A 26,428-nucleotide genomic window follows, 5' to 3' on the forward strand; every position below is an offset into this window, starting at 1 on the left:
CATGTTTATCAGTATTTCACAGCTATTTTCCAGCTATAGTTCTAATTCATTCTTATAAAAGAGTGCATAATATTTGACACCCTGGATATTCTATAACTTAGTCCCTCATTTGCCTTTGGTGGATATTTAGTTTCTACTCTTTCGTCAACATAATCAATGTTGCAGTTAGCATCCTTATGGACACATTACTATATTTTCCATTTTCCCATTTGTATTTCTTCCTGTTAGATTTCCCCCCAAAATGGAACTGCTGAGTCAATAAGTATGAATACTTTTAAATATTTAAAAATACCTTTAAATTATTTTCCCAAAACATTGAACTACAAAAATTCAACTTCAACCAACAAGCTATGAAGTATTTTGACTTTCCACATCTGAAATCATTGGCTTTTTAAAATTTTGTCCAGGTCTGGGGCAAGGAATGCCTAAGATGAGCCTGGGACATCTTTGCATGCCAAAACCCAAGGATGCTTTCAGAGACTAATGGTGCTGGGCCAAGGAGTCACATAAGCAAGTTCGAAGGGGGTCTCCCACAGATAAACTTGGGAGAATTTAAGCACCAATAATAATAGTTATTATTATAATGGATTTGAGCATACACACACACGGATCTTCATTTGTATCGTATATGTGAAGGTATGTATACCATATATCATAATATAAAATTCTTATTTCTTTTCAGCAAAAGACCACCAGAAACAGCTGTACTTGAACAAGTTAGATGACTTTCTCTCATTTATTGCAGCAAAGGAGAATGCATGTCACAGGGAACTGGGGCTGATGGCACGGAGATTGGAGGAGGGGAGAAGGAAACATCTCAGTAAGAAGGTGTTAGAAAGAACCTGGGCATTTGGGCTTTGGCTGGGTAGTTTTGCGGGGGGTGGGGGGGTGGCCAAGGAAGGTTTGTTCTAAATTGGGTGTTGTCAGAAAGCAGAAGCAATTCTATGATTGAATATCTCAATAAATCTTATCTACAGGCAGGGCAGATTAGATTGAGGATAAAGCCATAATTGGTAAGGAGCAGTCACTCATATTAGCCAAGAGAGGCGAAGGTTGGTATTTTGTGGGCTGCACCATGACTGTCTGCAGTGGATGTTCTGTGAGATTGTTCATGTCCAACAGGATAGCAACATGACTTACCTGTGTTAGATCAGTCAGTAAGAACATTGAGACTTACCTGGGAGTGTCAGATCAGCTCAGAGACCTGTTTTTCCTATATAGGTAATGATAGGTAGGTAGATAGATGGAGCCAAACAGAGAAAGCCACATTGAAAAAAAAAATGCAAGAAAGAAAAAAGAAGCTTCATGGGTCACCACTGGAGGTGGTTATTAAACCTATTTCATTTCAAAATTGGTTATTAAGCAGAAAGAATTAAGTATTTATCCTGCTTTTCCAGAAAAAGTCTACATTAGGATAACCGAGTAGCCCCAGTTGATAAGGGATAGTTCTTCATAGAGAAGAATGGCTGCCAATAAATGTGGGAAAATGATAAAATCAGAAAATTGCCATTTTGCAACCCATTTAAAAAGAAGACTCAGGCTAAGATCATCTGAGGATGCTAAAGCAAATAGGGGAAAGATGAATGGAGAATTGGATATTTACATGTTGCCAGAATATCATGTAACAAATTACATACTGGTCACAACTGGAAAAACACAACTTTATAATGCAGGATCAGATTGTTGACACTTTGGATGAGAAATGCTAGACCCACTAATAGCGGACAGCAGACATTTTCTCTACATTATCTATGCACTAAGCAGTGCACTGCCTCAATATGATGTTTACTGCATCTTTTTGGTAAATAATCTTCATCAATTTTAAGTACTATAGTTTTCTTCTTATTTTACTGTTTTTTTAAAAACCAAGAATGGCTCCTGAAATTAATTAATTGTCTTTTTGGTGTCTAATCATGTCGGATTTTTTCTGTTTAATTTGCTAGTTAATAAATTATTGATTGATTTAATAATATAGTACTATCCTTATATTGTTTAATCTGAGAACCCGGAGGATTATATTTTGAGATTACCCAGGTTTTCTTCTCTGCATTTGTGTGTGTGTGTTGTACTCATTTCCCTTAGGATATTCAGAAAGGCAGAAAATCTTTTGTTTGACAGGGCTTATGGAGCTCCTGTGTATAAGCGCTGATTTAGGTGTTAAAGATAGAACAGTAAAAACACAGGAAAGGCTTCTGCTCTCATGAAGCTGATATTCTAGTGGAGGTAAATAGATAGATAGATAGATAGATAGATAGATAGATAGATAGATAGATGATAGTGTAGGTAAATAGATGGAGGTAAATAGATGGTAGATAGCTCTAGTGGAGGTAAATAGATGATAGATAATAGATAGATAGATCAGGTTATATAGATAGCTGACTCATAGAGTAACTGGATGAACAAGAAAAATATCAAATAATGATCAATCTTAGGCAAATAAGGAAAATATTGTGATAGACAGTGTTCTATTTATCTATTGCTATATAACAAACTACCAAAACTTAATGGATTAAAACAACAATCATTTTATTCTCTCACAATTCTGTGCATGAGGAATTTGGGGAGGGCTCAGCCAGGCAATTCTTCCATTCCACGTGGTGTTAATCTGGGTGGTATTTGGCTGATGGCTGGCCTTGTCTGGGTGTCTGGTGCCTGGGTGGATGGCTGGGGTTGTTGACTGGAGTGACCACCCACAGTCTCTCCAGCACAGCACTGTCAGGGTAATCAGACTTCTTAGATGGCAGCTCAGGACTCCCAGTAGGAGTGTTCCAAGAAGCTCAAGCAGAAGTTGCAAGGAACCTAGCTTCAGAAATCTCAGAATGTCACTTCCACTGCATCCTATTGGTCAAGCAAGGCACTAAGGCCAGCTCAAATTCAAGAAGAAGGGAATGAGACTCTTCACAAGTCAAACAAGACTTGGGTGTTTCAGAAGGTTGTCCAAGGATGTAATATTAAAGATGAGAGCTAAGTAATATGAAGAATTGGGCTTTGAAGATATGAGGACTGTGGAGAGCAAAGGCTTGGTATGCTTAAGAAACTGAAAGTGACCACAGTGAAAGGGCAAGGGGAGGAGAGGAATGAGATGAAGTCAGCAAAGCCATCAGGCACAAATTATGTAAGATTTTGTAATCAGAGGCTGAAATTTTTGGGTTTTATTCTAAATACTTATTCCAATAATTCACTAACAGGGTTTTAGCAGAGGCCAATCAAATTGGACAGATGTGGGGAATTGTTTATCAGGGGAGAGGCAAGAGGAGAAGCAGGGAGGCTAGCTAAGGGGCATTGAAATGGTGTATGGAGCAGTGTGCTTGTGAGGAAGGTGATGACAACTGAACAGGTCCAGGATGTGTTTTGAGGTAGAGTCTAGTATACTTACTGATGGATGAATGGAATATAGAAAAAGCAAAGAATCAAATAACCAAGATTAACCCCACTCCAAGGTAGATTTTAAGAATCTGAGAGCATAAAGTCTCACAGAATTGCCTTCTTGGTTTCTCTGGTTCTTTATTCCATGTGCTGTGTACAGTCCATCAGAAAGCTCTGCTCATTCTACCTTCAAAACACATCCCAAATCCCATGCTTCTTACTGCCTTCTCTTTCACTAATCCAAGCCACTAGCAACTTTCACCTGGATTATTGTAATAAACTTCTAAGTGGTCTCTGCATCTACGCTCATTCCACCATCATCAGGTGTCCACGAAGTGGCCAGAGTGAGCCTTTAAAATTGTAAATCAGATCATGCCATGCCCCTTTTCAAAACCCATCCATTTCTATCTCATTTGAAATAGAATGCAATGTCCTCTCCATGGCCCTTAAAGCCCATCAGCATTCCACCCCTGTTGCCTCCTCAACCTCACTTTCACTTCCACCTTACTCTACACTGGTTGCAGTGGTATGCTGTTCTGATCTCAGGCTGAATGTAGCTGCCTCGGGGTCTTTGCACTTCCTGACTTCTCTGCCTGGAATACTTTTCTCAGAGATATTCACATGGTTTACTCACCCACTTCATTTGGATTTCCACTCAAATATTGCATCCTCAGAGACACCCAGAGGGTGTCTTGCTATCTTGCCCCTTAATCCTGTTTCATGTATTTTCATTGCACAAATTATCCACCTGAAGTTATATTTCACATGTTTGTTTATCATGTGCCTCCTCCATTGTAATATAAATTCCATGAGGGAAATAGTCTTGCCTGTTATGTTCATTGCAATACACCCAGAGCCCATAACTGTGCCTGACACAAAGAAGGCACTTAAGTAATATTTGTGGAAAAGAATGAATGAATTAGCTATTATTTTTTTAAATATTATGAGCAGTTGCCATATCTTCTTGATTTTTCCTTCTAAATGCCTCTTCATCCATTTCATCTTTTTGTGGCCTGGCCACCACCTGAATCCTCTTTCACTCCACACCTGGATGACTGCTGTCACCCTCTTCCTGGGCTCCATAAATCTAATCTGTTTCCTTTCACATACTCTGTCGTGTGACTGGTCAATCTTTCTGAAACATTGCTTAATCATTTCATATCTCCTTTCTAGCAGTATAAAGTCTAATCACTGCGGACTGATAGCCATTTCCCTCACAGCTGGTCTCCTTTTCCAGCTTAATTTCTCATTACTTCCTGTATGAACCCTTGCCCCAACCAAATTTCTATACTTGCTCAAAACTGGTACTTTTCCGCTCTTGTGATTTGACCCACACTATTCGCCCCACCCATCCCAAACTTCTTTACTGTTCAAAGCCGAGTTTAAATCTCCCATTCCTGGTGACTGCCTCAGAAACAAGAACACACACACACTCTGTCTCACTCAGTAGTCTTACATATGTTTTCTTCACTATCCATTTGGACCTTGTATTGACTTAATAATTTTATATTGAGTACACCACTCTATATATGTATAAATGGGTGTGTATACATAGTCCTATTTTCACAAATTATAACCAGAAGGTCCAATCGGTCACTTCTGCTTAAGGCTCTCAGATTGACCTCTTGCCCTATCCCTTACTATGTGAATTTGGACAACTTCTAGAGTCTCTGTTTCCTTTTCAGTAAAATAGGGAGTAATAATGTCTACCTCATAGTGCTATTATTAGAATTAGATGAGTTCAAGTACAATGCTTAATTCGCAGTGGGCCTCAAGTAATTGTTATTATTCCTTTATGTATTGCCCACAATGCTAATCAATGTGTGGATGGTGGGACTGTAAACAGGCAGAGAAATATCTGCAACAGGTATTATACCACCAGCTGGATTACTGCTTTAAGAAAATGTTTATTCTGGATACCTCTTTCTTCCTACTGTGCTTTAAACATTACCGTTTTTTCCTAAATGGCCCTACTCCTACGGAAGCACCAATCACAATGTCTTTCCCACAGTGGGGATATCAATAATAAATGAGAATGAGAATGATCACTTTTGCAATTAGATTCCTGGAAGGTAAATGATTCAAGCAATGTGGCTACCAGAGAAGAGATTATCTGAGCAGCATGACCATTTGCTGGGATTGACTCAGGTACACATATTTTAATGCTCAAGCAGAAAAGATCTCTTCTCCAAAGTCTTAGGTTCCAATAAAGTTGTCCCCATAATACTGAGCAGGTTGCCTCCTGTCCTAATGCTGCCTTTTTTGGTAATGGTATAGTTTATATTTTTGCTTCTTTCTACTTTCCTCTTTGTGATCCCAGGAGTTGAGTTGTTGCTTATAGGCCTTGTTCTGTTCTTTCTATGGTGAAAAATCAACACAGAGTGGGAGACAATGATAAAGAAAGCCCTGCATATTTGTCATTGGGTTTCACAGCAAAGAGTCAGCCTCTGCATGGGGATCCACAGTACATGCTCAGAGATAGCTGGACAGGGGGACAGAGGAATACACAGAACTGTTGGGACAGTATGCTTTGGTTTTGCTTCTCTCCTAATCAACAGGGACAAAACGGAGAATTTATAATTTGAGACTGAGTGATACAGCCAGGTAAATCATTCAAGATCTCAGCAACACCTAGCACACTCAAATGGGGAACTGAGGAGAGCTCAATAAAGGAACTGTTTACATAGGTGCATGCAGAGGTATGTGAAAGAAGGGCTGTTTCAATACTCCAGGCCAGCAACAGTGAGAGCTTGTGTCCTCTAGGCTGAAGGGGTAAGAGAAAGGAAGGATTACCAGAAGCCAGAGAAAGTACCCATAGATCTAAGAGACAGCACCCATAGATCTAAGAGACAGCCACCTAGCAGATGCTGTGTCTTCAGTAACGATGTTTCTAAGCTCATGGTGACCTGGCAGGGAGCAAGCTAGAGGAATTAAAGACCCTGACTTAGGCCGGGTGTGGTGGCTCATGCCTGTAATCCTAGCACTTTGGGAGGCCAAGGTGGGCGGATCGCCTGAGGTCGGGAGTTCAAGACCAGCCTGACCAACATGGGGAAACTCCGTTTCTACTAAAAATACAAAATTAGCCAGGTGTGGTGCCATATGCCTATAATCCCAGCTACTTGGGAGTCTGAGGCAGGAGAATCGCTTGAACCCAGGAGGTGGAGGTTGCGGTGAGCCAAGATCATGCCATTGCACTCCAGCCTGGGCAACCAGAGTGAAACTCTGTCTCAAAAAAAAAAAAAAAAGAAAGAAAGAAAGAAAGAAAGAAAAAGAAAAGACCCTGACTTCTCTTTCCTCTCACTGTGTATCTCCTCACAGTACCTCCCATTGGCTGAACCCAACTGGGAGGCAGAGGACAAGGGTGCCTGTTCATGCCTTCCATAAATTTCAGCCTCTCTTGTCACAGAGCAGAGTAGAGAAGTGTAGAACTTGGTCTGGAGGGGCAAAGGAGAAATGTGTTCAACATATTGGGGTTCATAGTTTAGGTCTAAGTGGTTTGGATAAATCAGGAGGGCAGGCTTACCAAGAATCAAGTTAAATGAGATGATTTGACATTCAGGGCTCAAAAAGAGGAAGTGGGTTTTGGAAAGAGGGAGATCGTAAAGGGAATAGCATGATGTATACTTTGTGATTTCCTGAGCTCATCCCAGGGACTCAGATTTGAACCTTTAAGAATAGAGGGGCTAGGCCGGGCGCGATGGCTTATGCCTGTAATCCCAGCACTTTGGGAGGCCAAGGCGGGTGGATCACGAGGTCAGAAGATCGAGACCATCCTGGCTAACATGGTGAAACCTCGTCCCTACTAAAAATATAAAAAATTAGCTGGGCGTGGTGGTGGGCGCCTGTAGTCCCAGCTACTCTGGAGGCTGAGGCAGGAGAATGGCATGAACCCAGGAGGTGGAGCTTGCAGTGAGCCAAGATCACGCCACTGCACTCCAGCCTGGGCAATAGAGCGAGACTCCGTCTCAAAAAAAAAAAAAAAAAAAAGAAAGGAAGGAAAAGAATAGAGGGACTATCCGAAGGAGCTAAAGTGACTTTTCTTTTCAAAAGAGAAATAACCCACTGCCATCTTCTTTCCCCTCATTTGACTCAACTTTCCCCTTTCAATAAGCCCAAACCCAACATTGACTCTTTTAGCCAAAGAAGCCAAAGCTTCTGGGGCTTTGGTGAAGAGTGAGAAGGGGAATAAGTTCCTTACTTCACTGAAATAAGGTGGAGAGTTTTAGGGTATGTGGCATTTTTCTGGCCAAATGGGGCTTTGTAACTTAGGAACTATAGAAGATAAACTTTGATTCTCAAAGAATGCACCTTGGGGCATAGATATTATAAGAGTGGCTAAAAGAGGAAGATCATGAGCTCATTTAAGATATCTTCAGGGATGACGTCTGCAAGATGGTGGAATAGGAAGTCGAAGGCTCCACTTCTCCCCACAGAAAATTCAACTAGCAACTATCCAAAGACCAGAACAACTTTTTGAAAACCCCAATGCAAGGAACAAGCCTGAGACACCAATGTGGTCCACAGAACTGAATGGAATTAAATTAGAAGGGTAAGGAGAACAGCCTCATTACAGCTGTGCTACCTCTCCCTCAGTTCAGCCCAGTGCTAGACAGAGAGGATTTCCATGGGCCCACAGTTTCTACTGGGAGAGAAGATACTCAGAGACAGTTATCCAGCTTTCCTAGCATTCCAGGAAGCCCACTCCAATCTCGCCTCACCTCACAGGGAACACTGGGGATAATGGCATGGTTAGACCACCTTGGGTCACATAGAAACAAAGAAAGGAGGCAGAGGTTGTAGTGACCAGCATGCAGATCTTGGTGGTACTTCTATGTTCTGCCAGCTGTAGCACCCTATTAGAAATATCAGCCAACTTCACAGCCCACCTGCAAAGCTGAGCTGGTTGCTTTCAGAAGCATGGTGGGAGTTCAACCTAACTTGAGTCCCTAGATAGCTAGTCTCCATGCCAACCTCACAGCCCACACTACCAACCTATACCAAGTAGGGAGATGCTGGCCTTTGCCTATTTTGGACAAAGCATAGGGGTTAGACTTGCTTGACATGGGAAGACAAGCAGCAGTTCCACTCAGCCGAAAGCCCACTCCTTGGTTCCACCCTGACAGGGAGGCAATCCTCAATTGTGCATTTCTAAGGAGCATAGACTCTGGTCCTGCTCATCTCAACCAGTGACTCCACCTAACCTCAGAGCCCAGTCAGCATCCCTGCCCAACTAGAAATCCCAAATAGTTGAATTACCCAGTAGGGACTACATCTTGTGACCTGATTAGAAGCCATTGCCATCACCCACCCAATAGCTCCACCTCATAGCAGAGCCCACCCAGTGGTTTTGCCAGATAGTAGAGCCCATCCAAAAGCTCCATTCCACATCAGAGCAAAGGCAGTGACCCAGCCAACTCCTATGACAAGCTCTACCTGCTTAGGGTCATCACTAGTTGGTCCTTCAAAAACCACAGACTGAATAGTGAAGGTCTATCTCTACTAAAGAACATCTGCAAAGGCCAGAACAGGGGACTGTCTTCTTAAATGCAAAAATGCAGGTACACAAGATCATGAGGAGCCAGGGAATTGTGACACCTCCAGAATAAACTAATAACATTCCACTAATAGGCCCTAAAGAAATGGAGATCTATGAATTAACTGACAAGGAATTCAGAATAATCCTCTTAAAGATGTTCAGTGAACTACAAAAACATATGGATAGAAAATTAAATACAATTTGGAAAACAATACATAAACAAAGTGAGAAGTGTAACAAAGAAATAGAAACAATAAAAAATAAATAGAAATCTAGAGATAAAGACTATAATGACTGAACTGAAAAATTTGATAGAAAGCTTCACAAGCCGACTTGATCAAGCAGAAAAAAGAATTAGTGAACTGGAAGACAAAACATTTGAAATTATCCAGTCAGAGGAGCAGTAAGACAAAAGAATGGAAAAAAAAAATAAAGAAATCTTGTGGGAATTATGGGACACCATCAAGAGACCAAACCTTTGCATAATGTAGTTCCAAAAGGAGAAGAAAGAGGAAAGGGGCCAGGAAGCATATTTAAAGAAATAATTGTTGAAAACTTTCCTTATTTAGGGATAGATGCCAACATTTAGGTTCAGGAAGCTTAGAAGTCTACAGTCAAATTCAACCAAAAGAGGAGTTCACCGAAACACATATTAATAATAATCAAACTATCATGATTCAAAGACAAAAATTCTAAGAGCATCAAGAGATAAGAAATACACCACATAAAAAGTAGTGCCAATATGATCATCAGCAGATTTCTCAGCAGAAATTCTGCAGGCCACAAGAGAAATAATACAATTGACCCTTGAATAGCATGGGTTTAAACTGAGCAGGTCCACTTATACAAGAATTTTTTCAATAAAAGTTACCCAGTTTGCCTGCCTCTCCTGCTCCACTTTCACTTCCACCTCTGCCACTCCTGAGACAGCAAGACCCACCTTCTCTCTTCCTCCTACTCTTCATACTACTCAACAGGAAGACAAAAAGGATGAAGACCTTTATGGTGATCCACTTCCACTTAATAAATAGTAAATACATTTTTTCCTCTTTATGATTTTCTTAATGACATTTTCTTTTCTCTACCTTACTTTTTTGTAAGAATACAGTATATAATACACATAACATATTAAATATGTGTTAAGTGACTATGTTATTGTTAAGTTGATAGCAAGCTGACATCAAAAACAAAATGTGAGATGGAGGAGTAAAAGTATAGAGTTGTTGTATGTAATCAAACTTAAGCTGTCATCAGCTTGAAATAGGCTAAGTATAAGGTGATCTATGTAAGCTTCATGGTAATCACAAAGCAAAAATCTTAGTATTTTTATTTTTATTTTTATTTTTTAGACAGAGTCTTGCTCTGTCACCCAGGCTGGAGTGCAGTGGCATGATCTTGGCTCACTGCAACCTCCACCTCCTGGGTTCAAGCAATCCTCCTGTCTCAGCCTCCTGAGTAGCTGGGATTACAGGTGACCACCATAATGCCTGACTAATTTTTGTATTTTTAGTAGAGATGGGGTTTCGCCATGTTGGCCAAGCTGGTCTTGAACTCCTGACCTCAGGTGATCCACCTGCCTCGTTATCCCAAAGTGCTGGAATTACAGGCAGGAGCCACAGTGCCTGGCCTGCAAAAATCTTTAGAAGTACGAAACAAAAATAGAAAGGATTTAAAGCATACCGCTACAGAAAACCATCAAACCGCAAAGAGAGCAAGAAAGGAAGAAACAAAAACACTTTCAGAAATTCCCACAAAAAAAACTTTGAGTAAAAGTAGGAGATAACTGGAGTAGGTGGTAGATACAAGGGAAATGTGGCTTTCACCATTAACATTGCCCCATTTGTACCCAGACGCTAATCAAGTTAGGAGAAATATACATTAGATTGAAATAACTTTTGCAGATGGGCTCATATTTAGTTCTTTCGTACTGTGGTTAGCAGGATAATCTGTTTACATTTTAAAGTATGTTTTCCCTCCATCTCCGTCCTTTGTGTATTCTATAAATTTGCATCCCTATGGTGGGTGTCCTGAAAACTTTTTGTGCCATGACCCCCTTTGGTAATCTGCTAAAATCCCTCCTCAAAAAATTTTAAAATGCATAACAAAAATCAAAGAAAGACAGTAATATTAAAATGCTTTTAATATTATCAAAATATTTTAAATGTGCCATTATAAAATATATACTCCTTCATTAATGCTTTAAATAAAATCTAGTGGTGGGGGCCACTAATCACCACATTTTTAAAGTTGTTGTGGATATAATGCTATTTTCTAGTTTCTGCAATAACTTTAACATGACATAAACTTACTATGATTCCTATTGGTATCAAAATCACAGGTATTGCTAACACTGCTGTGGTTTTTGCCCACTTTCATGATTAAATATTAAATTTTAGTTAAAGAATAGTGAAAATAAAGATGTATTTTTACAATTCAAGTTTATAGACATCCCGAATTCTATCCACAGACTCCTTAAGAACCCCTGCTAGGATCTCATCCTTTCTCCATCCGAAGCAGAAATAAAGGCAGCATGAGACTAAAATTCTCAGATGTATAGTTTCAGAGACATCTGGTCTACCTCATCCTAACTTCTCCCTTTATGCCCCAGAAGATTCTAGATGAAGAATAATGTTCCCAGGAGGAAGAGGTAGAACTACCCCATTTTGAGGAGATTGGAAGAACATTCAAGGTGATTCCAAGAGACCCAGAGAGCTGACTCAGCTCCAGCCTTGCCCCAGAGACATGGCTGTGGAGGACACCCCACTCCCTGGCTGCAGCATCCATGGTCAGCTTGTTGCCCACTGAACATACAGTTTGGAGACATACTCTCTGGTCAATCCCCCAACAATCTCCCTTGCACCCCTTCCCCCTTCTCCCATGGAGAACCCACTAGAAGAGAGAGTTCAAACATTTTCTAGGATAATCATGACATGAAGAGAGAGTCCAAAGCTTTGACTAAAATTGCACTAAACACAATGTACATATCTAACTACTTTATACCCGTGATAAGGTAAACCAGTTGCCAAGCAAAAGATGCCTGAGTTGAAAAGAAGTTGAGAGAATAAACTAATGACAATAGTTGTAGAAAATATCTGAAAATTAATCACAAATCCTAGCCCCCAAATGTGTTCTAAGTTATTTAGAGGATTTACAGTAGCTGCATACATTTGCATATTCAGATACTTCCTTCCATCTTCAGCAATATTCCAGGATTCTAGACAGTTAAGCAAGTTTTGGAAGTATTTCACAGACTCAGTAGGTGCTAAGGTTATAGGCACAGGCCTGAAGAAAACTTGCTATATCAACAAGATAGAAGACTGGTTCTAAGGCAGCTCCCTGGGCCATATTAGGCCAAGCAGTGAATAAATGGTAGATGACACCATTTCAATGGCTTGATCTCTAGGTCACTCCTGTGATTCCAGAGAAGCCACCACTACCTGAAGGGGGAACTGTGGTTCTACCAACAAAGTTGAAAATAGTTCATATTTTAAAGCCAAAAGTCAATAAGGACAATGAAAAATATAGTTTTAAATTCATATTAGTCCCCTTAGTTATCTCTGTCCAACTTCTGGGAGGTTCTAAGAGACAACTGGAAGATAGAGGAAGATGAGCATGATGGGCAGCAGGGTGGGGCCTCTTCTCTGGGCCTGGCCTCTTTGAGTCCCTGTGGTAACAAGGGACTGTTATAATAATAGACATTTGAGATCCTAGGCAAGAGGGAAGGACAGAAGATTCTGGCCCAACTCTTCCATTTTATGAAAACGATGACTCAGAGACTTTAAATGATTTGCTCAAAACATGACAGTTTTAGATAAATAATCTAAGACTAAAATGCAGATTTTCTGACATCCGGCCATTGTGCTCTCCCAACATTAAAGAAAAATATTCTAAGTAAATGACAAACTATTTATATCTTGGCTTTCATTGCCCTGTCTTTGCAGCAGAAGGGGAAGTGGTTGGCATGGTTTCTCAATGATGAATCTTGAAGATGAAACCTGGAATGAGTAGGACAAGATGCCAAAAGAACCCAAACCTACTAGGTAGACACTGAAAACGGGATCATTTAAAATCCACTCACATCCCATTCCATGCTTTCTTCTGTTATAGGCACTAGAAAGCTAAAACTTACCTTCCCAGAGTTTTTTGCAGCTAGCAGAGACAATGGTAGATCTGATGAATGAAACAATCTCAAGTTGGCTGGGCTTCTGCTGCTGCTTCTTTCTTCTTGACTAGAATTTGAGCTTGATGCTGGAGGTACATCAGTCATCCTCAGGGCAGTAGAGCAGGAAGAAAAAATGCTCAGTTCCCAGATAGCATCCTTGAGCTACTGTTCCAGCCCTAATCTACTTCAACCCAGACTTCTTCTCACATGAGGCAGATAAATCTCTTCCTTGAGTAAGTCCATGTTCATCAGATTGTAAGGTTCTTGTATTGAACATAGCCTTACCTTATATTTCAGTCTGAATCAAAAGTGGAATCAAGAATGGCAAAGTGAGGCCAAACTGAATTTCAGCCAGGTAAAGTTCACAGGCTAATCTGAGCTCAAAGCTGACATGAGTCAGCAAAGAGGTCCAGTTGAAGAAGATAAGAAAACTGTCTAAACGAAATACTGAGTTTGTATGCAGTGCTTTTAAAGGCCCAGAATGTGATCTGTGGATGTGCCTTAGTTATCTCATTGACATTAGCCAGGACAGCATGATTCAAGGAAGTTACTACTGTACTTCAGGCCACCTATCTTAGTTCCCCTCTTAAAAATAAAATAAAATGGCCATCAGAGGGTGTGAGAAATGGAATACTAAAACATGCCAGCAAACCAGACTGCTTTAAGAATATTGGCACAGTGGAGCCTGGAGGCAGCTTGGGGTCTGCTGGAAGAAGCGAGGATGAGAGGCAGGCATCAGAAGCAAACTTAGAAGAGGCTGGAGAGCTTTGGTTTCTTGGCCTTATTTCATCTCGCTGGAGACAATTATCTTACGAGATAGTATTGCTGTAGCATTGAAATTTAAAGAATAATATTCTCATGAGTAGGCTGCAGTGTGTTTCCCAGTCAGAGAGGATGCTCTCAAGATTTGGTTAAAATAGCCAAAGGTGCACACAGTATGTGCTTGATTTAATTATTCCTGAAGGCCATCTCATGTAGGTTGTTTTAAATTATCTCCCCCAGGACCTAATGAGAGAGGGAGAAAAAAAAAAAAAAGAATTTGAATTGAAAAAGAGTATTTGGGCCACGCGCGGTGGCTCATGCCTGTAATCCCAGCACTTTGGGAGGCTGAAGCAGATGGATCCCCTGAGGTCAGGAGTTCAAGACCAGCCTGGCCAACATTGCAAAACCCCATCTTACTAAAAGTACAAAAATTAGCCAGGCATGGTGGTGGGTGCCTGGAATCCCAGCTACTCAGGAGGCTGAGGGAGAATAGCTTGAACCCAGGAGGTGGAGGTTGCAGTGAGCCAAGATTATGCCACTGCACTCCAGCCTGGGTGACAAGAGCGAGACTCCATCTAAAAAAAAAAAAAAAGAAAAAGAAAAAGAGTCTTTGAACAATGAAATAAATGCTTCCAAATGCAAAATCGGATACTACCTTAATTTATCAAATAAGAATAAGGGTAATAAAATAAGGAGTTATCAATATTATGCTTTGACATTCCCGGAAAGCTAACAAATTGACCCATCCTTAAGATGCCCAAATACATTTATAAAAACCTAAGTCATTACTTCCCAATAGTACAAAACCATTAGACATGTAAGAGGAAATTTTGTATTTCAAAATTTGAACTTTGAAGTTGTTTCAAAATGAAAATAACTTTCTTGAACTAACACTGAAACAATTAGAGCCATGGGTATTTGGAAAAGAACTTCTGGTGAGCTCATCAGCATTTTAAAAGTCTATAAAAAGAGGCTTCCCGTAACCCCTATAGTTTAATAGAAACAGTGGGCATTCTCCATCCTCATTATGAGTCCATTTATTAACTTGGTCTTCCTTGTGGCTCAGTTAGTTTTTACTTCCCTTGGGTTCTAGTCCTATTATGGAGCAAAGATATTTTGAGCACAGACATGGATTTTTCACTTTGGAAAGGGGATCCCTTCCATCTTGTCCTGAGGCCAGATGGGGGGACCAAGAATTTAAGCAGACACATTCATCTTCCTATCTTCAGGTATCTCTGAAGAAACTCCTGTACCTCTTCTATAAAAGCACACACCCTCTTTGGGGAAACACACTTTCTCACACATTATTGATACATCTCTTGGGAGGAAAATTTGGTAAGAGCTATCAACATTTCAAATGCATGCTTTCTTTGACCAAGAAACTACTTTTCCAGGAATTCAACAGCCACATGCACACATCAGCAAAGACAGATGTCCAAACTTACTTCTTGCTACAATTTTTGTAACAGGTGGAGACTAGGGAAAAAATTAAATGTCCATCAAAAAAATGACAGAGTAAATACATTTTAGAAGAATTTTCACTCCTGGCTATGATAGAGTAGCTTCTAACAGACCGTCCCTCCCGTCAAAACAACCAGAAAAGCTGGACAATACACATAAAACATTGTTGAAGGCATTTGAATAGCTGCTAAGGCAAGCAAGGGAAAGGGGACAGCCCAAGTAGGCAGATATCCTGGAAGTTGCTTTCCCTTCTGGGGCACTTGCTGATTCTTGGTGCTGGCAAGAGAGTGAAAGTCAAGGCGGAGGGCAGCTGTTAAGGAACAGAGAAACCTGCAGAACTTTGGGGGCTCTCAGAGAACTGAGGAGACAAAAGTTGGAGTTGGGGAACCTGTGCAATGGCTCACACCTGTAATCCCAGCACTTTGGAAGGCCGTAGAGGACAGATCATCTGAGGTCAGAAGTTTGAGTCCAGCCTGGTCAACATGGTGAAACTCCATCTCTACTAAAAGTATAAAAATTAGCCAGACATGGTGGCCACGCGTGGTGGCTGAGTAGCCCAGCTACTTAGGAGGCTGAGGCACAAGAATTGCTTGAACCTGGGAGGCAGAAGTTGCAGTGAGCTGAGATCCCACCACTGCACTCCAGCCTGGGTGACAGAGCAAGACCTTGTCTCAAAAATAAATAAATAAATAAATAAATAAATAAATAAATAAATAAATAAATAAAATAAACAATAAAAAATAATAAAAAAAATTGGAGCTGGGGGTTGCGAAGGATTTCAGTGGTTAAGATCATGGTAAAAGAGGAGATGTAGGGAAATAGCCCAAAAACAACTGGTTTCTCTCAGAATGAATTGGAAAATTTTTTGCTGCAGAGGGCAAGAGATGAAGAAGCTAAGTGGAAAGCCAATGAGAAGCAGAGCAGAGGGTTTTTGGAAGACTGACTGACAGTCCTTAGAAAATAAAAATTGGAGTCCAGGACCCGCCAAAGATGTCCATTTGCCGACCTAGTAAATGCTCCAGATCTCAATTCTGAGGTCCATGTGTTATCCAGAAGGAGATGGTAAAAGTATAATTTGTATTTGACTGTATTTAGTATAGAATCTCTAGAGTAAAAACCAAAACAATAGGAAAATAATATAGTAACAGCAAAAGAAGAGAATAACATAATTTTAAAATTGAATTATCCAAAGGCAAGAAATTTTAAAAAATGAACATAAAACATGATGATAAATAAAAAAAAATGGAACATGATAATTATAAAACCAAATTCGTTAGTAATTACATTAAATGTAAATGAACTAATTGGCTAAATTTAAAGACAAAGATGGCCACTCTGGGTGGGGGTGAAATAGTTGTAGGCTGCTTATGAGAGATACATTTTTAACATAAGGACACAAAAAAGGTTCAAAGTGAAAGAACGGGGAAATAGATTCCATGAGTAGAAGACACTGTGAGTGCCCTGCTTCATCTCTTGGCATTCGTCATGACTTTCCAGATGTCTTTCAGTGGCATGTAGCACTGGGTCTTGCCTGAGGGCATTCTTTAACCCTGGAAGCAGGCTGGTGGGGAATGCAAGCTGGTGGGAAATGGGACAGAGTAGAAATTCTGAGGAGCTGATGCCCTCAGGAGCAACCCTTGTCTAGGGAGGATGTGAGCTGGCAGTAAATACTCCAGCTTGCTCACCTTCAGGTGGAGAAATTCCAAGGTGTTTCCATGCAGTCTCCCAGCAAAGCCACTGAGGAGCCAAGAGGAGACTTCCAAGAGGGGAAGTGAGCCCTAGCTGTAAACAGCCAACAACTCACTAGTGCATCCATTGTCAGCTTCCTTCCCTTCCGTGTCTACTCAGGCAACCTTACCAGTATTCCTAGGTTTACTTCTCACCTTCTGTACTCAAAGTCTGCTTCTCAGGGACACTGGCTTAATACACCATGCACACATTAGCCCCCCCAAAGCTAGTATAATTACATCAATATACAAAGTAGAATCTAAGGCAAGAAGCATCACTAGAGAGTAAGAGGGGTGTTTCTTATATATAAAACGGCCAATCCACCAACAAGATACAATAACTTAAAAATACATGCACTTGATATTATGGCTTTAAAATATATAAAGTGAAAATTGACAGAAACCAAAAAAAAGGAAATAAATCTATTACCAAAATCAAATCTGTTACCAAAAAACAAATCTATTACCAAAATGCAAGTTGATAAGACAGTTCTCTGAATAACTAATAGAATAGGTAGGTGGAAAAAAAGGAAATAGGTATGTAGATTTGAACAACAAAATTAACAATTGAATACGCATTCTTCCTAAGTGCACGCGGACCATTTACTAACACTGATATTATGTTGGGCCATAAAGCAAATTTCAGAAAATCTCAAAGGATTGAAATCATACACAGTATGTTTTATGACCATAGTACAATTAAACTTAAAAAACACTATTTGGAAATTATACAATAATAATGGCAGTACATGGGTTAAATGAGAAATTCCAATAAAAACTAGAAAATATTTTCGCTTGAATAATAATGAAAATTCAATATATTAAAACTCATGAGATGTAGCTAAATTTGCATTTGGGGGTGATTTATGCAATAAATGCATATTTTAGAAAAAAGAAATGTTGAAATGGCAATTGGCTAAGTATAATCAAGAAGTTAGAACAACAGCAAATTAAACCCAAAGTAGATGAAAGTCAATTTAAAAAATGAGAAGAAGTTAATAAATAGAAAATGAGCATGAAATAGGGAAAAATAAAAAGCTAAAAGTTTATCATTTGAAAAGATTCGTAAGATTAATGGACAGCTACAAGGACAGATAAAAACAGAGACAAGTCACAAATTATCAATGTCAGAATGAAAAGGTGTACATCACTACAGACAACAGAGATATTAAAAAATAAGAGTGAGGCTGGGTGCAGTGGCTTACACCTGTAATCCCAGCAGTTCGGGAGGCTGACTCAGGAGGATTGCTTGAGCTCAGGAGTTTGAGACCAGCCTAGGCAACATGGTGAAACCTTGTCTCTACTAAGAAAAAAAAAAAAAAAACTTAGCTGTATGTAGTGGTGTGTGTCTGTGGTCCTAGCTACTCAGGAGGCTGAAGTGGGAGGATCCCTTGAGCCTAGCAGGTGGAGGTTACAGTGAGCTAAAATCACACCATTGCACTCCAGCCTAGGCAACAGAGCCAGACCCCATCTCAAAAAAAAAAAAAAACAGATATGAGGAACTACTTTATGCCAATAAATTTGGAAATGTAGGGAAAATGAGAAAATTCCTATAAAAATAGACCTCACCAAAACTGACAAACAGAAATACAAAACTTAAATAGTTCTATATCTAGTAAAGTAATTGAACGTATAAGTTAACACTTTTCCACAAAAAATTTCCTCAGCCCAGATGACTTCACTAGTGGATTCTTCCTAAAATTCTTGAAGATAAAAGAAAAAGAAGAAACACGTCCCAACATATTTTATGATGCCAGCAAAACTTTGATATTAAATTCTGAAAAGAACATTACTCAAAAGGAAATTACTTGCCAAGCTCTCTCATGAAATATATATAAGAATTTTTGTAAAAACAGTAAATTAAATCCTGTGATATATAAAATGGTTACTACATCGTGACTAAGTGACTTTTAGTCCAGGAATGCGAGAGTGTTAAAATTTGAGAACGAATCAACATAATCAGACACATTAACAAAGTGAAATAGAAAAACCACATGATTATGTCAATAGATGCAAAAAAGTATTTGATGAGAGTCAAAATCTATTTTTTTTCTTGTCAGATGGGTAATGTGCTGATGGTGTAACAAACTTTAAGGAAGGCATATCTCACACATGAGTGTGAAAAAACCCAATCATCACACTTACAAACTACAAAAGGATCTCAAAATCTATTTGTGATAAAATGTCTTAGCAAATTAGAAATAGAAAAGAATTTTATTAATCTGGAAAAAAGTATATACAAAAAGTATAAAATATGGTTAAAATAAAATTTAAAAGTTCTAAGCAAATGGAGAAAAATACTACCTACACCTTCTATATAGATATCCAATTGAATCAGTACCATTTATTTTAAAAGACCATTCTTCCCCCCTCTATACAGAAACTAAGTCATAATTGAGTCATTAGATATGAATGGATATGTTTTTATATTTCCTAGTATCAACTCTACACTGTCTTAATGACTGGAACTTTATAATAAGCCACAATGTCCTATATGTAGAGTCTCCAGTTTTTTTCTTCTTAAGGTTATCTTGGATATTATGCCCTTTGCATTTTCACACAAATGTGAGAAACCAATTGTTGACTTCTTAGAAAAACTTTGCTGGGTCTTAACTGGGATTGTATTGAATCTGTAATCAATTTGAGTAGAATCTTTTCAATGTCAGTACTTTCAATCCATAAATATGTTATTTCCCTTCCTTTGTTTAGAATCTTAAAATTTTCTCTTTCATTTGCTTAGAATTTTAAATTTTTCTCTTAATGATATTTCATAATTTTTGTGTAAGTTATGGCATAAGGATGGGTAGAGAGTCTTTTTTTTTTTTTTACTGTAAGACTTTTGTACTGGTTACTTTGTTTCTATTGAGCATGCTGCTTTTTCACTAAAAAAAAAAAAGGAAAAAATATTAAGTTTAAAACACAAAACGAAACCCACACAAACTACACCCTGGGAAGTGACCCTGTTGGTTGCCTAACAGCCATCCTCCCATTCTTCTTTGCTGTCACAGCAAATTTTTTTATTTGGGTTTACTCTCAGGGAAAAGCGAATCCATCTTGCAATCCAGGGTAAATTCTGACTGATTGAATTCAACTCCTGAGCTCCCATTCCCATTGCTAGAGAACGGGTTAGGCAGAAGCTCAAAACCAGGAAGGCAGGAGGAAGTGGACGCTAAGAGCATCCACACAAAGTTCTAGCATTTGTTAAAAAAAAAAAAAAAGAAAAGAAAAAAATCACACAGAAAAATGCACATTTTGGTACAAAAATACAGTTAGAAGGAGTTAGGTCTAGTATTCAATAGTAGGGAGGGAAACTATAGTTAATAATTTATTGTATACATCAAAATGGCTAGAGGAGAAGCTTTGTAATGTTTCCAACACAGGGAAAAGATACATATTTGAGGTGATGGATATCTGAAGTACTCAGATTTTACCACTGTTCATCATATACAGGTATCAGAATATCACACATACCCCCTAAGTATGTAATATTGTATTATTGTATTATATATCAATAAAAAATGCAAACCTTTCTTCAAATGGATGTTGGTGTATATGAATGAAACCAAAGCTGGGGACAAACATTTAACAACCCCTCAGGGAGCTAATCTCCAAGTCAAAGCCATCATGTCTTGATGACAGAGCAGAACGGTGGAGAGAACCTCTGCCTTGATGACATAATTGAACAGCTGAATTAACTTATAACAGAGATGCCCTATCTTTGGGCTTCTTATTTGGGGAGAGAGTTTTCCATTACTTGCCGCCAAGCCATCCTAACTGTCGTGACACTCTTGCTGTGAAGTGAGCAGCCTTGGAGAAGGAAGATTCAGTGGGAGTTCTTGGACTCTGCACGCTCCTTCATGCTTCCAGATGCCAGCTGTCCTTCCAACAGCACACATCTCTGAGAATCATGCCCTAGATCTCCATAGGACCATTTTCCTCGCTCCAGCAGTTAAAATGGGCCCCTGAAAGCAGTTGGATGAGGCGTAATGCCTTACAGAGGCCTGTGTTTTCCATCTCTGAGACTCAAGAGAACCAATCTAACAGTGTTTCTCCCATGGTCCTGCTGTTGCTCGGAGATCTTAGTTTCAGGCCTCGGAATCTATTCTAGTTACTTGAAGCAGAAAGAGACTTATTAAAGGGTAGAGTCTGTAGGGGTGGGTGGCAAAGACGCAGGCTCTAGGTTGAGCTTCCAGAAACAACTCCGGAAACCTCATCGCAGAACCAGGCTGCCAAGAACACTGCCGCTCCTGCCGCAGTCAGGAAGTTGCAGAATCTGGAACCTTCCACCAGGGCCACCTGCTCCAGGCCACACTGCCTCTGCCTCAGTTTGGGCTAGGAAGAGGATGCCCACAGCCTGTTTCTCTCCTTATATAACTTATGCCCTTCGTAACTCAGAGTTGTTAAAAACTTTTTAAAAATGCTTAATAGTATAAATGGAGAAAATGGGACATTTCATTAGTGTTATAATTCAATTTTGAATCAAAGTCCCAAGCAACTGGATCTGATCTAAATCATATCTGAATTCTATCAGCAAGTGAGGTTGGGAAAGTGGTTGTGTCTGGAGTCCTAGGAGTCTAGAAGTGCCTTTCAGTGGGTCTTGAAGGACATCCAGTCCACACTCTCCACACTAGTCTTTAAGATTGAAACGATACATCCTCATATCAGAGCCTGAAACTTCTTCAAATCCAACTTACCAGAAGAGAAGCCTACAGGCTCATCAGTGCTGTCACCTGAGGTGCAGGTTGCTTTCCGCAGCATTTGTGTCATCTACACAACAGGAAGTCAATATCTTCCTAGAAAGTCTGCCTTCAATGTGGCAAAATGAACTTGTCATTCCCACAGTCACCTTTAATGTTTTATTCTCAGTAAAATAAGGATTCTTCTATTGTACGGGTTGGTAAAACTAGAAGTATGGGACACGTGCTAATAATAATAGAAGACAAACTGTAACTGGTCAGAATAACACAAAGCCAGTCTCATCTCAGCACGATGGGTGCTATTTCAGAATCTTCAGTTTGTGCCTGCACATGCAAAGTGGAGGAGAGAATTGCAGCTATTATCAGAATATATTCAAATCTAAAAAATATATTTTTTCCTGCAATTATATGGATGTTTCAGGTAGATTTTGAGGTAATTTTGGTCCAAATAATCTTTGTAATTGCCACAGTTCTCTTGTACATGTACTTCTAGATACTGCTAAAAATACATAGCAATAGAAGCAGTGTTATCAATAAACTCTTTCAATTTCACAGATTCTCTGTGAAAGAAAATGCAGGATCAAGAAATTTCCCTGCTTCCAAATCTAACAAAATGCATAAAATAAGTAAGAATAGCCAAAGGGGGAAAGATGTTAGGAGCTTTCAAATTAAGGAAGAAGTACCACCATACTATAAGGGTTTAAAAATATCTACAGACAGCAGATTCTGGAAATTGACCGTAGCTTATGCTGGACTCCTCCGGAAGCAGTACAGTGGACAAAAATCTGAAGAAACAATGACTGAAAAAGCTCACTGATACCCTTTAATTTGGAAGGAAGCAGGCTAATTGAGAAATGGTAGTTGGAGAAGAAGCTCAAAAGAAAAGATTCAGAATCCCTTTAAGTGATTGCCTCTCTATACCAAGAGAGAAAAGTAGATATTCATTTATCAGAGATAGGAAGAACTACTAAGAATTGGGATTGGTTTGTTTCACTAGCTGGGAAAATAAAACACAATATGCAAGCAGAAAAGGGACAACAGGGACGAACTCTTTATTCATCCATTTTTTTTTCATAACCTTCCTACCTAAATCCCAGAAAGGAGCAGGAGAAGCAAGCAGGGAGAGGAGAGGGGAAAAGAATCACTGAAGGCAGCTTGTCTTTGAGAGAAGAAAAGGCTCTGAGTTCACCCAGGACCTGATGAACAACCTGAAAGCCACAGGCTTTTATCACAGAATCAGAAATAGCTCCAACTCTGCAGAGTAAACCTCAGTACAGGATTTTTAACTAACTTATAGAAAAAGCAGTGTCGAACTCCCCCAACTGTGATACCCATAGCCCTGGTTCCACACTTTCTCCCAGACTTCACTCAGTCTCATCCTTGCCACCATCTCAGACAACAGAAAAGCAAATGTAACACAACTCTTGAATACAGAAGGCCTAAGTTAGCCCTTATCTTTGAGATAAGGAGTCAAGGAGAGCCCAGATAGCATGGGAAGAAAACAAAGGAAAATCTACTATAAATAGAAAGGTAAAAGTAAGGCCCAAGTAGAGATTTCTTTTATTAAAAAATAAATAACTTGAAAATAAAAAAATAACAAAAGTAATAGAGGAAAAAAGTCAAGAATGAGAAGTAGCTTGTTAATTAGGAATGCTTTTGGCTGCAAGTAGCAGAAAACCCAGCTACCAGTGGCTTAAACCATATGGTCATTTATTACTTAATGAGACATCTAAAGGCTGTAAGTCCCAAGACTGGCTTGGCATCTCACTGATTTTGTCAGGCACCTAGGCCCTTTTGGTCTTTGCATTCTGCCAGCCACAGTGTACTTTCAATATTGCTCTCATGACCATAGGATGGCTACCACAACTCTCAGCATCACCTCCAAAGTATCATCTCCAAAGCAGGAAGAGAGGGAATCATGGCAAAGGACATGCCTCTTCCTTGACAGAAAGAAAACCCTTTTTTAGAATCCCCCAGCTGACTTATCCTAATATTTCATTGGCCAGAAACAGGTCAGAAATTCAACCGTAAACCAATCATTAGCAAAGGTGAGAGAGTTACCATAATTCAGCCCCTTGGCTGGAAATACAGATATCAGGGACCTATTAACAAAGAAGAAGGCAGGGGCCGGGAGCAGTGGCCCACGCCTCTAATCCCAGCGCTTTGGGAGGCTGAGGTGAGTGGATTACTTGAGGTCAGGAGTTCAAGACCAGCCTGGCCAACATGGCGAAACCCCATCTCTACTTAAAATACAAAAATTAGCTTGGCTTGGTGGTGGGTGCCTGTAATCCCAGCTACTCAGGAGGCTGAGGTTGCAGTGGGCCAAGCCAAGCACTCCAGTCTGGGTGACACAGCGAGACTCCATCACAAAAAAAAAAAAAAAGAAGGCAGGAGAAGCGACTAGGTGGGCAGACAAAATAACAACCACTGTTCAGTTCAAATTACTCAAATTTGTTAAGAGAAACACTAGCGGAAATAAAACAGATTATATACTTTCCAATTGCCAAAATAAGAAATAAAAAAAAGATCATAGATCTTAAAGGATAGAAAACAAAGGAAACACAAGACTACTAAAATAAACCAAAAAAGTAACATAAAGGAAGGTGATGAAATATTAAAAGTATATTCAGCCTAATGAAAAATTACTAGAAAATCAAAAACACTGAAAAAAGAAAGAAAGAAAGAAAGAGACCAATGATGGCAAATGTGGAACAAGCCTTAACTACGTATTAACCCATATTACTAAAGCAGTGTGGTTCTTATACCTGTATAGGCAGAAAGACCAACGGAATAAAACAGAAAATCCAGAAATCAACACACATAGGAATTTATTACTGTATATGCTAAAGGCGGCATCCCAAAGCTGGCGGTCGTGGGTGAGGGGGCGGGGGAATTATAGACTTCTCAGTAAACAGCATTGAGAAAACTAATTGTCAATATAGAGGAAAAAACCTTGAAATTTTAATTTATTCACTATATCAGGACAAAAGCTAAGTTTTTATGTAAAAAAAGAGAAAGCAAAAGGAAAGAAAAAATAAATTAATCATAAAATAAAAGCACAAGAAAAAATATGAACAAATTTACTTTTTACCATAGAGCAAGGATTGGCAAATCTTTTTCATAAAGTGTCAAATGTTGTAAATATTTTAGATTTGTGAGCTACCACCCTCTCCAAACATCTTTCCTCACAACATAAACTGCTCTAGAATATATAGTATTAAATAAGAAATGTTGTCTACTATTCTATTTAGTGGTTATACATAGTTCCACCCAAAATATAGTATTTTCTCATCATTCACTGTTATACTGAAAACTTTATGTAGTGTGTATTTACCACAATTTTAAAGTCACAACTACTCAATTATGCCATTGTAGTGCAAAAGCAACCATAACAAATGAGTGTGGCTGTGTTCCAATAAAACTTTATTTGCAAAAACAGGTGAGAGACTAGATTTGGTCCTTAGCCCTATTTCACAGACCTCTGCTGTAGCGTGTGGAAGGCCTTTTAAATAAACTAAGAGCTAAAATTCAGAAGCACACAAGAAAAGATTGATACATTCAACTTTAAATTTAAAACTTCTGTAAGGCAAAAACAACACATTAAACAAAGTCAAAAGATGAGTGACAAACCACAAATTAATTTTTGCAACTCATTTCACAAAAGAAGAAACTCTCAAATATATAAAATCTTCTAGAAACTCTCTCCTTCAGTGCCACTTTTTCTTTCTTCCTGATCATTCCATCCAGCAGACCAACATGCTCCCTTTTTCCCCATCTTAAAAAACATTTCTCTTGATGTCATTTCCCTCACCAGTTACTGCCCCTTTTACTACTTTCCTTTGCAGTGAAACTCCCTGAATTGTCTCCAATATCTTCTTTTTCTCTCTTAAATCCTATCTAGTGTCTTTCCTTCTGCCACTCTACTGAAACTGCTTTTTGTCAAGACTCCCACATTGCTCAAGCTGGTGGTCAATTTTAGCCAGTGGTCAATTTGACTTTACTTTTCAGCAGTTGATGCAGGAGTCCATTTCCTCTTTCCTGAAAAAACATTTGCACATGACATCTAGAATACCAAATTTCAAACTCTTTTGGTTTTCCTCTACCTCTCTGGTCCCTCATTCTCAGGCTACTTTGCTCTTCCTTTCTCACCTTCTGGCCTCTCAATGTCAGCTCACTGCAGGACTTGATGTGGACACCTTCTTGCCTCTTTCTCCACTCAATTCCTTGGTCATCTTATCTACTGTCATATCTTTAAATGTCATCAAAAGGCAAACAACTCCTGAATTTATTTATCAAGGCCTGATCTCGCTCCTTAACTCCAGATTCGGACATACAACTGACATCTCAGGGTCTAATAGACATCCAAATCTTGACATATCTTCAACTGAGCTCCCAATGCCAACCCCAAACCTACTCCCTGTTACTGCTGGGGGCAACCCCATACTTTCAGTTACTCTGGCCAAAAAATCTGCAGTCATCCTTGGCTATCTTCCTTCTTTCTCACAGATTATTTGCTCTATTTTTAACATATATCTGGAATACAACCATTTTTCACCCCTTCCCTGCTACCACTCTGCTCATGCCCTCCTTAGGGTCATCATGTCAGGTTTTATGTGGTCTCGGATGCTCTGCCCCCGTGATTTGCATGGCTCACTCCTTCACCTTCTTCAAGTCTTTGTGACTTTCTGCATAGCACTCATCACTGTCTCACAAACCA

General features: G+C 39.4%; 1 long non-coding RNA gene and 1 other non-coding gene across 5 annotated transcripts in view; both read right to left on the reverse strand.

The window, feature by feature from the left end:
- Nucleotides 1–26,428, reverse strand: part of LOC129398405 (uncharacterized) — a 271,713-nt gene that overhangs the window by 72,129 nt on the left and 173,156 nt on the right. The window contains exon 3 of one of the 4 annotated variants that reach the window (XR_008626157.2): nucleotides 13,032–14,069. The exons of the other annotated variants lie outside the window; for them this stretch is intronic. This is a non-coding gene — a long non-coding RNA (uncharacterized LOC129398405). The remainder of the gene's footprint in view (nucleotides 1–13,031; nucleotides 14,070–26,428) is intronic. 4 annotated transcript variants of the gene reach the window in all.
- Nucleotides 19,069–19,174, reverse strand: LOC112440597 (small nucleolar RNA U13). The gene has a single exon (XR_003028623.1). It is a non-coding gene; the product is annotated as a small nucleolar RNA U13 (small nucleolar RNA).

Source organism: Pan paniscus, chromosome 6 (assembly GCF_029289425.2).
Source record: "Pan paniscus chromosome 6, NHGRI_mPanPan1-v2.0_pri, whole genome shotgun sequence".
NCBI lineage: Eukaryota > Metazoa > Chordata > Mammalia > Primates > Hominidae > Pan > Pan paniscus.